Genomic DNA, 14387 nt, shown 5'->3' with positions numbered 1-14387 from the left:
TGTTTATCTGACTTGTAATAACCCTCTGACGTCACTAAAACCACACCACTGTTGGTTCTTTCAACCAATCAGGACTTCCCAAAAGTGACCGGAAGCAGAACTCTTTAAAAGTCGACACTTCCTAGTTCCAGTTAGTTCTGGGGGAAGAACAGAAGTTCTAGTGGGGAGAAGTTCGAGTGCTGGAGAACAGAAGTTCTGAGTTCCTCTGAGTCTTCTCAGATTCCCGTTAGTTCTTCTGGTTCTGATGGAGTTCGGCTGGAGTTCCTGTCGGAGCACGACGCCTCGCTGTGGCTCCACCCGGTGAATGACCTATAACTGCTGAGGAAGTTTGTTCTGTGGAACGAGTTATCTCACGACTTCTGCCGAGTCGCAGCCGCCCTGAGGAGACGCTGAAAGGTAGCGTGCCAGGGACCTCTTGACCACAGCTGATTCATCCTCTGCCAAGGTAAAGAGTCGTCACGAGCTTCACTACCAGTGTACTGCGGGCGAACTGCGCTTGAAAGGAGCGTGTTGTTCTGGTTTACAGACATACATCCTCATCCATTTTTTCTCTCCATTCAAACTCCTTCATTCCCCATCTTTAAAACTCTTCTATCTCTGCCAGGAAAAGATAAGCTAAAAGTCTGCAGACATTAATTTCCATATGTCCCACCGCGCTCTCTGAGGTCAGCAGACCAGATGCTTCTCTCAGTCCCAGAAACCCGTCGTAAGCTCAGAGGTGACAGGGCTTTCTCTGTTGCAGGTCCACGACTGTGGAATGAGTTGCCACTGAGTGTCCGGCAGGCTCCCACACTCTCAGTCTTTAAGTCTCGCTTGAAGACCCACTTCTATTCGCTTGCCTTTAACATGGTGTGATTTGTTTTGGTCCGGTCTGTTCTCTACTCTGTTGGCCATGTTAGTTAGCTTCTGCTGCTATTTGTATATGTATTTCTATTTTATGTTTTCCTGTCTGCTGTGCATGTTTGGTTCTTTTGTACAGCACTTTGGTTGGCCTTGTTGCTGTTTTAAGTGCTATATAAATAAATTGGTATGGTATGGTATGGTATTAATTTAAGATCTAAGGAAATGTCTGTTGTTTTTATTAAGTAAACCATGCCAAGTTTTATTAATCAGAGCCGATCAGAATAATCAAGTGTACAATGTTTTGATGTTAAATTTTGATTCTGTTAATAAATGACCACATTCATTTTGATGGGTCAAAGAAAATTAACGTCTCATGTCACTGATTAGACCATCTCCAACACAGTACCTCTGTCACCTATCTGTCAAGTAGCTCGAAAAAGAGAGAACCCGTTATTAAATATTGATTGTAGTGGAGCTCCTAAGCTAACCTAACCCTACTCACTACATTCCCAACAACACAGGAAGGTGGAATGGTGCTCTTTTCTGGTTCAGAGCTCTCAGGAGGAGAAAACTGATGAGACAAAGCATCTGGCTTCACATTCTTGAAGCCAGGCCTATATCTTACCAGAAAATTACGCGAGCAAAAAACAATGACCACCTTGCTTGCCTTGGGTTTAGCCTCTTTGCATTCCATTGGTATGTGATTTCTTATGATCCGTCCAAATGAGGAACATGGTCTCTGTCCCTTCAAGCCAGTGCCTCCATTCCTCGAAGGCCAGCTTCACGGCTAATATTTCACGGTCTCCCACATCATAGTTCTTCTCTGCAGGAGAGAGACGTCTGGAGAAAAAAGCACATGGGTGTACCTTATTATCTGCGGCGGACCTTTGAGAAAGAACATCTCCCACTCCGGTATCAGAGGCGTCGAATTCCAGGATAAACTGCCTCTGGGGTTCTGGGTGACAGAGGATAGGCGTAGAGGAAAAAAGTTGTTTAAGCATACAGAAAGCCTTGTCTGCTTCAGGAGACCACTGAAAAGTTCTTAGGGAGGAGGTGAGTTGAGTGAGTGGAGCAGCGACTCTGCTGTATTCCCTAATAAACCTTCTGTAAAAGTTTTCGAAGCTCAGGAACTGTTGCAGTTGCTTCCTGTTTTCTGGCACGGGCCATTCCTCCACCGCCTTGGTTTCGATGGGATCCGTTCTGTATTGTCCTGCTTCAAAAATGAACACCAAAAACGAGACAGAGGGAACATGAAATTCACATTTTTCAGCCTTGATTAATAATTGGTTTTCAAACAATCTCTGGAGGACCATCCTTATATGATTGGTATGTTGTGTTTTGTCCCGAGAATAGATCAAAAGATCATCCAAATATACAAAAGCAAATAATTGAGAAAATCTCTCAGGATGTCGTTGAGCTTGGAAAACTGCAGGGGCATTAGTGAGACCAAAAGGCATCACCGGGTACTCAAAGTGCCTCAAGGAGGTACGAAAAGCAGTTTTCAACTCGTCCCCCTCCATAATGCGGACCAAGTGATAGGCATTGCGGAGGTCCAATTTAGAGAAGATGGTGGCAGAGTGAAGCTGTTCATGAATAGACTCATTGAGGGGGATGGGGTACTTATTCTTTATTGTGATCTGGTTTAGACCTCTATAATCAATACAGGGTCTCAGAGACTTGTGTAGTGAAATGTGGGGGTCGTATTTGCTGTCGCTTCACTAATAAAAATTTAAATATAACAGGTTCTTTCTTTTTCGAGTTAAATTAATGCCATGTGACCGAGATAACTGTGAGTATTGTTTAAACAGTGACAAGAGACGTTAATTTTCTTTGACCCATCAGAATAAATGCGGTCATTTATTTAACAGAATCAAAATTTAACATCAAAACATGTACACAAGGATTTGTTGATCTGGTTCTGATTAATAAAAACTTGGCACGCTTTACTAATAAGACAATAGGACATTTCTGAAGGCATCTAGATTACTGGCAAAATAGAAGAGTTTAAAGGAAGGAATGAAGGAGTTTAAAGGAGATGGATGAAGGGAGGTGTATGTTTGGATCGACCAGAATTAGCACACTTCTTTCAACACCAGCTCAAACCTCCAGTACACTTCAGGACGTGCAGAGACTTCGTTACCTTAGACGGGGATACCTCTGCTCCGGAACAGAAGTCCATTAGTACGATCCTTTTACAGCGTCTCCGGTCAGGGTGGCTGGGCATCGTCAGAAGTCGTGTGGTTTACTCCATTAAACAGACACGCTTCCTTCGAATGTGTAGGCGTTACGCCCGGGTGGATTCACAGCAAGTATCTGTGACTCCGTCCGAGTTTCCACTCAGAAGTGGAAAACTCCAGAAGGCTTGAGAAGACTTCATCAAAGACTGAGTCTGACTGCTCCAAGACTCGAGAAGACTGAGAAGACTCAGAAAAACTCCAAGACTCAGAAGAACTACAAGACTGAAAAGTTCCAGGAAGGGTCGACTTTTAAAAGAGTCCTCACTTCCGGTCACTTTGTACTTCCTGATTGGTTGAAACAACCAGCAGGGGGTGGTTCTAGTGATGTCAGAGGGTTACTAAAAGTCAAGAGAGGGTTCAGGAATGTTTAGGAACGTTTAGTACAGACAGAGAAATGTTATGAAGAAGTGAGAGGAACGCAGATGCCAGTGGCAGTTGTTTACCATCTGCTAGGTTTAAAAACAATACAGTTCGTTCTAATAACTACTTTTCTGACTTTCTCTGACTTTTAACCGACATCACTGACTTCTCATTCAGACAGAAGATCAAAGTGCATAATTACTTTGTAAATAGACATTTAACTTGATTTCTAAGTCTAATGAGGTTTAAAAAATCATTAATACTGTTTCACAGTTGATTTAAATGAGTGGTTTACTTTCAACATTATAAATGATATGAACTAAACACACTTTTGATTATCAAGATATTGTAAAATAGTAATGATAACATAAAAAGAAGATTGTTCTTTCAATTGATTAATTCAGGATACAATTAGACAGTCTCTGGATGAGCTAATTTGTATTTCTGGATTCAAATCAATGAAATAACAGTTCCTGTCCCATGAAGGTCTTCAGAGACAGGTTTTGGTCGGAGGCCGAGTTCACTACACTTGTCTTTTTTGGAAACAAAGAAAAATCTTGCCCCTACTGGTGAGGTGGAAGTGCGGCTTATGCCTAAGTTTAAGGACCCCTCAATATATTCTCTTATTGCTTCTCTTTCAGTTCTCTTTAAGTTATACAAGCGACTCGCCGGCAGGGGGGGCCCAGGAAGAAGCTCACACGGACACCCCCCCCCCCGCCCCCCTACAGTTCACATTGTTTTTAAATTAGCCTATTACTGTTATATGGGTAAATTACTCTGAATTTTTAATGAGGTACTAAAAACACATGTACAACACACTAAAAACACATGTACAACACACATATATACATAAATAAGTGGTATTATTTACGCAAGAAGTGCATCACATTCGCAGGGCTTCAGTTGGTGCAACAATCGTTACTGCTAGTAGATGTCACCCAAGAATGAATCTTCAGGTAGCGAACCACTTTATGACACAATGGTTCAAAATGATTCTATGCTTCAAAAAGCTTCATTTTAACATCACTATAGGCAGGTGGGATGAGATCCACCTGTCAGAGTTTAGGGAGATGAAGTCACTTAAACTGGTGGGAAGGCAGCTGCAGAGAGAGACCTTTAATGTTGTGAATAGTGGGGCAATGCAGGTTTGTGGTCCAAAGGGCAAAGCAGGGGTCAAACACGGGGGTGGTGCAAGAGTAATCCAAAAAGGGTGATCCGTGAGTCTTGGTCATAGACAGAAGAGGGGGTTGTTACCGTGATCAGAGAGGCAGAGCAGAACCAGATGAGGAGCAGGCAAGAATGGGAAATCCAGAAGGCAAGGCCTGAGTTTGAAAATCCAATAACAAGGCTTGAAGTTCAGACATGAAACAAGAAAACTATGATGGCTGGAAAATCAGGGACCATGAGTGGTGTAATAACTTGGCACCGGTGGAGAGTGAAACTTGAGCTTATAAAAGGTGCAGAGCAGGTGAACTAGATGAGCTGAATAGGTGCGTAAAATCAGGGCTGATTGCTATGAGAAAAGGGAGGTGTGACATGGAGTTGTAGTGAACTAAGCCTCCGACATCAATCTGTCTCTGAAGACCTTCAGGGGACAGGAACTGCTATTTCATTGATTTGAATCCAGAAATACAAATTATCTCATTAAGAGACTATTTAATTGTATCCTGAATTAATCAATTGAAAGAACACTCTTCCGTTTTACATTATCATTACTATTTTAGAATATCTTGATAATCAAATGTGTGTTTAGTTCATACCATTTCTAAATGTTGAAGTGAACCACTCATTTAAATCAACTGTGAAACAGTATTAATGATTTTTAAACCTCATTAGACTTTGATAATACAGTTAAATGTCTATTTACGAAGTAAAGTGTGCATTTTAGTCTTCTGTCTGAACGAGGAGTAGTGATGTCGGTCGAAAGTCAGAGACAAACAGAGACGAGTTATTAGAACGAAGTGTCTTGTTTTTAAAACTAGCAGACAGTAAATAACTTCAACTGGCACCTGCATTTGTCTCACTTCGTCATAACATTTCTCTGTCTGTACTAACCGTTCGTAAACATTCCTGCTGTCTCTTGACTCCTAGTGACCCTCTTGACATCACTAGAACCACCCCCCTGCTGGTTGTTTCAACCAATCAGGAAGTACCACGTAACAAGGAGTGTATACCCCTTTAAAAGGAACACTTCGTAGAACTATTCAGTTCGGTCCTGGAGTTCGGTCCTGGAACTCAGTTCAGTCCTGAAGTGCAGTCCTGGAGTTCGGTCCTGGAACTCAGTTCAGTCCTGAAGTGCAGTCCTGGAGTTCAGTGCTGGAACTCAGTCGGAGCCTTAAGTCTTAGGGCTAAGTCTTCAGAACTTGGAGTGGATGGATGGGACCGTGTGCCAAGGGGTCCCTCCATTTAGCGGAGTCACGGCTCGCATCGCTGTGCACTCAACCAGAGCAGTAAATGCTCCACTTCTAAGGAAGCTTATTCGGTGGAACTGAGTATATACATTAATTCTAAAGATTCCCAGCTACTTTAACCGGAGACGCTGTAAAGGGATCGAACTAATGGACTTCTGTTCCGGAGTGGATACATCCTCTGCAAAGGTAACAAAGTCGCTGCACGTCCTGAGGTGTACCGGAAAGCTGAGCGGGTGTCGGAGGAAGGGTGCAAAGTTCTGGTTTCACACATAGCTTCCATCTAAACCTCCTTTTAAATCTTTAAATCTATGTCTTCTCTTTAAACTTCTATTCGCCAATAATCTAGATGCCTTCAGAGGTGAATCAGCCTCAATCAGTAATGTTCTGTTGTCTTGTTAGTAAAGCGTGACAAGTTTATTAATCAGAAACAGATCAGCAAATCAATGTGTACATGTTTTGATGTTAAATTTTGATTCTGTTAAATAAATGACCGCATTTATTCTGATGGGTCAAAGATAAAATGGCGTCTCATGTCACTGATTAAACAATCCACTCACAGTTATCTCAGTCACATGGCAGAAATTTAACTCGAAAAAGAAAGAATCCATTGTAATTAAACAATTAATATTCTTTGTGCTTGAACTAGCTTTAAGAATAATTAATTAGTAGTGAAGCTAACAGCTACATCACTACAGAGTGAAGGGAACAGGCTTGAGCTGGTGGATGGGTGATACGCAAAACACATCAGGGAAAAAACAAACAATGGCATGAGGGGTAGAAACTATGGCAAGAGGAGCAGTGACATGAATAGATGAGGGGTCAGCAGGGGGCTGCTGACCATTACATAGCCCCACCTTTAAGGTCTGGCATCCTGACAGATCTCTAGAAATAATTTTAAAAAATTCATAAAAATAAAAAAAACTTAGCAAGAGAAGAACTGGGTGGTTGGAGGGGGTCTTGGAGGAGGGCAAGAAACAGATTGACAACCAGAAGGACTGTCCAGAGCTGTTCCAGGACTCCGATGGGCATCCATGAGGTCGTTCGGCAAGTGGCAATGCCATGGGTGAAAGGCTGGGCTACCTTCCAAAACCTTGTGATTGGGTCAGATCTGTGGCAGTTGTGGAGCCCTGGGGTACTGCAGCGGGTGATGTGGAAAGCTGTGGAACTGCAGCGGGCGACGTGGAGAGCTGTGGAACTGCAGCGGGCGACGTGGAGAGCTGTGGAGCTGCAGCGGGCGACGTGGAGAGCTGTGGAGCTGCAGCAGGCGACGTGGAGGCCTGGGGCTCTCTAGCAGTCATGGAGGCCTGGGGCTTTGCAGCAGACAACGTGGAGGCCTTGGGCTCTGCTGCAGTCATGGAGGCCTGTGGATCTGCAGCAGATGACGTGGAGGGCTTGGGCTCTGCTGCAGTCATGGAGGCCTGTGGAGCTGCAGCAGTCATGGAGGCCTTGAGTTCTGCAGCAGGTTTGACAGTCATGGGTTTTGCAGCTGAGACTGGACCTGATGCAGGCAAGGAGCTATGAAAAGTCACTGGGGTGGGTAGGCAAAACCTGGCAGAGAGCATGGTTTTCAGTAGTTGCATCTGATTATTGAGACCTTAAAAGGAGTCCTTGAGGCCAGAGAGCCACTCTTGTGTCGGTTTTGAATCCATGATTTTTGGCCAGATTATTCTGTCACGAAGCAAGGTTTTAGGATTCAAACTCAAGTCAGACAAAAAGAATGGTAAAACAAAGAAAACACTTTTATTGGTTGATTTGCAGCTGCTGGGGAGACTCAGGATCCAATTGCCGTAACAGGTCTTCACAGGCAGGTAGGGTGAGAGCCACCTGTCAGAATTTAGAGAGAGGACCAAATAAGTCCATGCTCAATAATCCAGATATACAATCCAACAATTTTCAGTCAGGTCATCTGGACAGTTTCTTTTATAGCTGAAACGTTTCAATTCTATACGGAAAGCTTCATCAGTCAAGGAAACACACAACACAAAACTAATTCTTCCCCAAACAGCTTATTCCAAAGTGGAACAAACCAGTTATGTTGGTGCTAAGATGGTGTCTTTGGCATGCCCCCTCCTCCGATGCCGGCCCTCTTCCTCGTCAACAGTCATGTCAAACTGGTTCAAAACCGAAACAGTCCATGCTCAATAATCCAGGTATACAATCCAACAATTTTCAGTCAAGTCATCTGGACATACCATACCATACCATTTTATTTATAGAGCACTTAAAACAGCTACAAGGTCAACCAAAGTGCAGTACAGACAGAACAACAGACAACACACGAAGCAATATACTAAATGAAGTAAATCAAAAATATAGACATATAAACGATGCAGATAATAAATATGACGATAAACCAGTGTGGAGTGTACAGGCTCAAAACACAGATCATCTGGTGTTGAAACCTACTGAATAGTAGTGAGTTTTTAAACGGGATTTGAAAACCGAGTGGGAGGGGGCCTGTCTGACAAGAAGAGGTAACTCGTTCCAAAGTCTTGGTCCTGCTACAGAGGAGGCCCTGTCACATCTGCGCTTGAGACGAGTTCTTGGAACTGTGAGAAGCAATTGGTCCGCTGACCTCAGGGAACGTGGTGGGACATACGGTTGTAGCAGATCAGAGAGCTGGGGGGGCTGTTCAGTGATTTGTAGACATACAGGAGTATTTTGAACTGGATTCGAAGGTGAACCTGTAGCCAGTGCAGTGAGGCCATAAGTGGTGTAATGTGCTCTCTTTTGCCTGTACTGGTTAAAAATCAGGCTGCTGCGTTCTGGACCAGTTGTAGTCATGCAATGGAGGTCTGACTGATATCAAACAGGAGTGAATTGCAGTAATCAAGCCTAGCTGTAATGAATGCATGTATTACTGTCTCCAGGTTATTTTTGGATAATACGGGCTTCAGTTTAGACAGCCGCCTCAGTTGGAAGAAGCATGATTTAGCAATCATGTTTGCATGATTGTTAAGTTTCAGGGAAGGGTCCATTATCACTCCCAGATTAGTGACTCTTTGTTTTTCTGACAGAGTTAGAGTGGAAAGGTTGATGCAGTGGTTTGTGATCGTGTCATTGGGAGGGAACAACATGACTTCAGACTGCTTTTCATTGAAACTTAAGAAGTTTAAAGCCATCCAGTCCCTGATGTCAACCAGGCAGTTGAGCAGAGGTTGAATAGAGCATGTACCATTGTGTCTTGGGGGAAGTAAATTTGACAGTCGTCGGCGTAGAATGAAACGATATGTTGTGTTTCCGGAAAATAGCACCAAGTGGCAGCAGGTATAGAAAGAATAGGAGGGGGACCCAGGATGGACCCCTGCGGAACCCCCCATTTGAGCTCTGTCGCTGCAGAGCTAAAATCCTTGATGGAGACACAAAAGAATCTGTCAGTGAAGTAGGATTTGAACCAAATGAGGGCTGACCCTGTGATGCCCACCCACTGCTCCAACCTAGCAATGAGGATCTCATGGTCGATGGTGTCAAAGGCAGCTGTGAGGTCCAATAGGACAAGCAGCACAGAATCACCAGTATCTGTGGATCTGAATATGTAATTAAAAACCTTCAATAGGGCAGTTTCAGTGCTGTGGAGAGGTTTAAAGACAGTTTCTTTTGTTGCTGAACTGTTTCACCTTCCATCAGGAAAACTTCATCAGTCAAGGAAACACACAACACAAAACTGATTCTTCCCACAAACAGCTTACTCCAAAGTGGAACAAACCAGTTATGTTGGTGCTAAGATGGTGTCTTTGGCATGTCCCCTCCTCTTGTGCCGGCCCTCTACCTTGTTGACAGTCATGTCAAACTGGTTTATAACAATAAAAGTCCATTCTCATAGGTTTACAGGTATCGAGGTGTGTGTAGTAGAGTGCAGAATGAATGTGTGTGTAGTTGAGTGTTGTATGAATGTGTATGTAGTAGAGTGTTTTATGAATGTGTGTGTTGTAGAGTGCTGTATGAATGTGTGTGTGGAGGTAAACCGATCAACAGAGGATGCCATCTCCTCTGTGGTCCACACTGCGCTCAATCACCTGTAGCAGAAGTCAAGTCAAGTCAAGTCACATTTATTTATATAGCACATTTAAAACAGTAACTGTTATCAAAGTGCTTAACAAAAAAGATCACCGCATCAAATATTAATAACAAGATATTACAGCATCAGGAATGAAAAAATAAAAACATTAAATATAATGAAAAACAATGAAATACTAAATCAAATCACCCTGCGTTAAATGTCAGGGCGTAAAAGCAAAACGGATGAACACAATAATCAACAATGAAATACCAAATGAGATCACACTGTGTTAAATGCCAATGAGTACAGATGTGTCAGTGAGTACAGATGTGTCAGTGAGTACATATGTGTTTTGAGGAGAAATTTTAAAATAGAGACTGAGGTGGCCTGTCGAATGTTGATGGGCAGATTGTTCCAAAGTTTAGGGCCCATGACTGAAAACGCCGGATATCCTCTGAGCTTCAGCCTGGTTTTAGGTACGGCCAAAAGCAGCTGGTCTGATGATCTCAAGGCCCGAGAAGGAGCATTAGGATGAAGGAGGTCGGAGAGGTATCAGGGTGCAAAGCCATTAACACTCTTAAATGTCAGCAGAAGAATCTTAAAATCAACTCTGACATGCACAGGAAGCCAGTGAAGAGAGGACAGAACCGGAGTAATGTGCTCAAACCTGCGAGTTCCTGTTAAAAGTCGAGCTGCAGCATTTTGGACAAGCTGGTGATGTGAGAGGGCGATCTGACTGACCCCAACATAAAGTGAGTTACAGTAGTCCAGCCGGGTTGTAATGAATGCATGGGTTAATTTTTCAAGGTCGGATCTGGACAGCACAGACTTGAGCTTAGCTATCTGCCTTAGCTGAAAGAAGCTTTTTTGAAGAACAGAGTTTATCTGCTTATTAAACTTAAAGTCCGAGTCTAAAACTATCCCGACATTGGTAACAGACTGTTTTAGATATGGCTGAAGGGAGTCCAGGTTTGCAGGATCAGTGACAACAGATCAACGGACAACAGAAAGACTCTTACGTCCGTATGCTCTTTGTGGACTTCACATCTGCCTTCAACACCATGATCCCACAAACCCTGATGGACAAACTATTCACATTAAGACTAAGACCCTCCATTTGCAACTGGGTACTAGACTTATTAACAAACAGACCACAGTCAGTGAGGATCCACAACTTCTCCTCCTCCACCATAACCCTCAGTACTGGCTCTCCTCAGGGATGTGTGTTGAGCCCCCTCCTGTTCACTCTGCTCACATATGATTGTGCAGCTACCCATCCAGGCTGTCACATTGTAAAGTTTGCAGATGATACAGCGGTGGTGGGATGTATCACAAACGGATGAGTCCAGCTACAGGCAGGAGGTGGAACACCTGGAGAGCTGGTGCAAAAAGAATAACCTTCACATTAATGTGAAGAAGACAAAGGAGATGATTGTGGACTTCAGAATGAACAAACACACCTACACCCCCCTGAACATAAGAGGATCTGTGGTGGAAGTGGTCTCCAGCTGCAAGTACTTGGGTGTGTACCTGAATGACAACCTCAGCTGGAGCAACAACACCACCAGCCTGATCAAGAAAGCTCATCAGAGACTCTACTTCCTCAGGCGGCTGAGACGAGCTGGTCTGAGAAGCTCAGTCCTCACCTCCTTCTACAGGTGTGCAGTGGAGAGCATCCTGTGCTCCAGCATCAACGTGTGGCATGGAGGCTGCACAGCTGCAAAAAGAAAAGCTTTGCAGAGTGGTGAAGGCTGCACAGAAGATGTTGGAGTCAGCCTCCCCACCATCACAGACATCTACACCTCCAGATGCAGGAAGAGGACCACCTGCATCATGAAGGACCACACTCACCCAGCACACACACTTTTTGCCTGCTCCCCTCAGGAAGGAGGTTGAGGAGCATTAAATGTGGAACCACTAGACTGAGGAACAGCTTCTACCCTGAGGCTGTTAGATTCATGAATCTGTAACCAGAATAATCACTGTGAAAAATCACATCATGTTGCTGCTGATCTGTTTCATGTTGCTGCTGATCTGTTTCATGTTGCTGCTGATCTGTTTCATGTTGCTGCTGATCTGTTTCATGTTGCTGCTGATCTGTTTCATGTTGATGTGTTCATGCGTGCTCATCTGCTCACAGACTCATGTTCATGTTTGTGCTTATGTTCGACGTAATGTTTTTATGCTATTAGTGTGTAGTGAGTCACGTGGGTACGTGTCACTTGTTGTATGACAAATATATGAAATATATATGCATACAATATTCACGAGTTCTTCATTTTTCTGACTGTGTAATGCCGTGCATTGAATTTAAAGGAATGCGAACGAGAGACGTTATTATCTTTGACCCATCAAATGAATGGAGTCATTTATTTTCAGAATCAAAGTTTAACATCAAACATTTACATTAATTTGGCAAAATATGAAAATAATAACAGACAGTTTCACAAATAATGAACTTCAAATCACTCGGCGGTGATTTGAGGACTTTGCTTCAGATATTTCTAAAAATATCTGTACTGATTTATGAGAGAGAGGTGAGTTTAAGAGGAAATTGAGATTTATCTTACAGAGGAATATGTGAGGGAATTTAATCTGTTTGACCAGAAATTGCACGCTCCCATCAGGTATCTCAGCTTATCCCAGGTACACTTTAGTCGAAGAAGAAACCGTTACCTTGTTGACGATCGATCACCTCAGTAAGAATCCTTTTCAACTGATATCAGCGTCTCCGTTGAGAACAGCTAAAATCCTTGGAGAGTCGTGCGTGGTTAGTTCAAACAGAATCATAATCCCAAAACGTCTCTGGATTCTCGGCAACTCTGACTCTTCATTGTCAGCAGCTCTCAGACTCTTTCAGATCTTCTCTTCACCATTCCAACTCTCTCCAGACTGATAGAACCGGGAAGTTGTCACATTTTAAATGAGTTTACTTCCGAGTTTACTTCAGAGCTTTCTGATTCGTGGATGGACCAGAAAGAGGAGTGGTTTTGACGTAAGGTGTTTATCAAAAGTCGAGGTCAGAGAATGAAATTGTTTTCAACTTACAGAAAAGATTATTGCAAAATACCAGACTTTTTGGAGCCTCTATTCTGATTATCTTCTCCAATAGTTAAACATGACATTTCTTCTTCAGTAAACATTTAGTTGACCGAAGCTTCAACTTCCACACACTTACGAGCTTAGCTCATTTCAGACAGAAAATCAAGAAATGCATATTCAGGTGATTTCTTCTTTGAATGAGGAATAAAAATCATTACTTACTGTTTATGTAAAATAAAAATGAGTAGTTCTTTTCAACCTGTAAGCATTGAGTGAAACTAACACAATTTGATTATCAAACATTTGTAAAACAGTAATGATTATAGAGGATTGTCTTTTCTGCTTGATTAATTCAAGAAAGAAAGCCATCAGATGGCTCAGACTTATTCAGATCAATGAAAATAACAGTCTCTGTCCATCTGGTAGATTTGAGGTCATCAGGGTCAGATGAGGGTCAGATCATCAGGCCATCTAGTTCACTACAAGTGCTTAGTGTATTTTTAGATTATGTTTTTCTTAGTTCATATCTTAGATGTTATTATTGTTTTACTTATACATTTTATTGTTGGATGTAACTGGGACCCTGTGTACATAATTTCGTTCCACCACATGTACCACATGTGGTGCGAACGACAATAAAGAATCTCTGACTCAGAAATGAGGGCACAGATTATGACGTACGGCACTTTCAGTATCTTTATAAGATAGAAAGGTGCTATATAAGTCCAGTCCATTTATCATTTACTACCTCACCCTTGTTGGTTTCTGATAAACCATGTGGTTTATCAAGTCTGAAAATGAAAGTGAAAGTTTTCTGCTTGTTCTCTCAGCAGTCTCATTCTCATTCAGTTATTTGTCTTAGAAGCAGCAGCAGCAGAGCAAAAGGTAAGCATCACGACCAAACACACTTTTTTACACTTTTTATTTATTGGTTTAATCCTTGTGAAAACATATTTCTTTGTGTTTATTCTTTAAGGAAGCCAAGAGATGGGTGGTTGTAATACACGTGAGTGTCTCAGACAAAATGAAACTTGTATTGATTTATTCTGTGATTTTTTTCCTAAAATATATTTATCATAATAGGCATAAATATGGTATCACCTAAACACACGGTGCATGAGCATGTGCATGTGCATCCACGGTCTTTGATTATAATTTTGCCTCTGTCAAAATGGGATCATTGGACACCCCTAGCCTCCTGAGTCTTACCCAGACAGTGCTACTGTCAGGCCTGCTTAGGCTGTATTTAAGGGAAGATTCAACCAGATACTAGTGGTGGAGAAAGTACTCAAACACTGTACTTCAGTAAAAGTACAAATAAACAGACAAAAATGTAATCTAGTAAAAGTAGAAGTACTACATTGAATTTTTTACTTGAGTAAAAGTAAATAAGTATTTGCTTTTAAAAATACTTAAAGTATTAATTACATCCTGAATGTAGTTACATCCTAATGCAGTGTACTACAATATCATTAAGTGTGCCTGTTGTATGTA

The sequence above is a fragment of the Nematolebias whitei genome, chromosome 13, assembly GCF_014905685.2.
Source record: "Nematolebias whitei isolate Nwh7 chromosome 13, NemWhi1, whole genome shotgun sequence".
NCBI classification, from domain to species: Eukaryota; Metazoa; Chordata; class Actinopteri; order Cyprinodontiformes; family Rivulidae; genus Nematolebias; species Nematolebias whitei.
The sequence above is the reverse complement of the archived record's forward strand: the minus strand, read 5'-3'. Positions refer to the sequence as shown.